Below are 1,069 nucleotides of genomic sequence, written 5' to 3'. Positions count from 1 at the left end.
CCATAAAAATAATTATTTTAAAAAGCATTACTTACACTTCAACTTCAGAATTTAATACTCATATCAGAACGATAGTAATACATTTCACTGACTCTTTACAGAACTTTTTATAGAGATGCTTATGGCCAAAAGCACACTCTACTTTAAAGTAATGTATTCATTTTCAATAAGGTTCCTTTTTATTATTATTTCTCAAAAAGGAGTGTAAAAAATTTGAAGAAGCTATGAAATTAACATATAAACTTTCCCAGGATCACAAGAGCATAAGGCCCGAAGCAAAATGCCTAGAAGAAAATTTACCGCTTTTTCTTGGTTTAATATAAAATAAATTTGTGAGGATAGTCTCTTTCTTGAGCCCACAAGTTTCTTTCAGTGAATCTTTGAATTTTAAGTGTTTACATTAAAGTAGGATCTTGAAGGAAAAAATACGTTGGAATAATATGTCCCAACAGCCTTGAATGGCAGTGTTGTTTGCTTCCCTATCTATCTCTCTAAATAAAGCCCCTATGTGAAGTCAGAGCAGGTGCAGTTTTACTGAACGTGTCTTTTGTTCCTGACTCAGAAAAGAGTCTGACTTGAGTTCTCTTGACACTTGAGAAAGAAAGTTAGGAGGAGTTGAGTTATTCATATAAGAAATTTGAAATCATTAAAACAACAAATTAAATATCATCTTTAAACTTCTGATAATATGAATGGTGGTTCCATCATGATGTCAGGTAAATCACTGTGTCATTTTTCATACATTAAATAATAAAAGTGCTATCCTCTGTACCACATTGCTAGCCAACTGTAACGTATACACTACATTATTTAATATTTTTATTTGGTTAATGCTCATAAAACTTAGTTTGCTTTGTTATGCAATGATTATACCATAAAATTATTGTCATCAATCTAAACTTCATCAATGAAGCCTTGCTTCACATGGAAGAAGCACACCAACCTATGCAATCATGAGGTTTCGAAGGGATCAGGCAAAAGGTATCACCAGAACAAAAATCTTACCATAGCAAATGATGGGGGGAGTGCGGAGTGGAGACCCAAAGCCCATTAGTAGGCCACTGGAGAT

The sequence above is a fragment of the Echinops telfairi genome, unplaced genomic scaffold, assembly GCF_000313985.2.
Source record: "Echinops telfairi isolate 266 unplaced genomic scaffold, ASM31398v2 ScPeMD7_7469;HRSCAF=8507_0, whole genome shotgun sequence".
Classification (NCBI taxonomy): Eukaryota; Metazoa; Chordata; class Mammalia; order Afrosoricida; family Tenrecidae; genus Echinops; species Echinops telfairi.
This window is presented reverse-complemented; position numbering follows the sequence as displayed.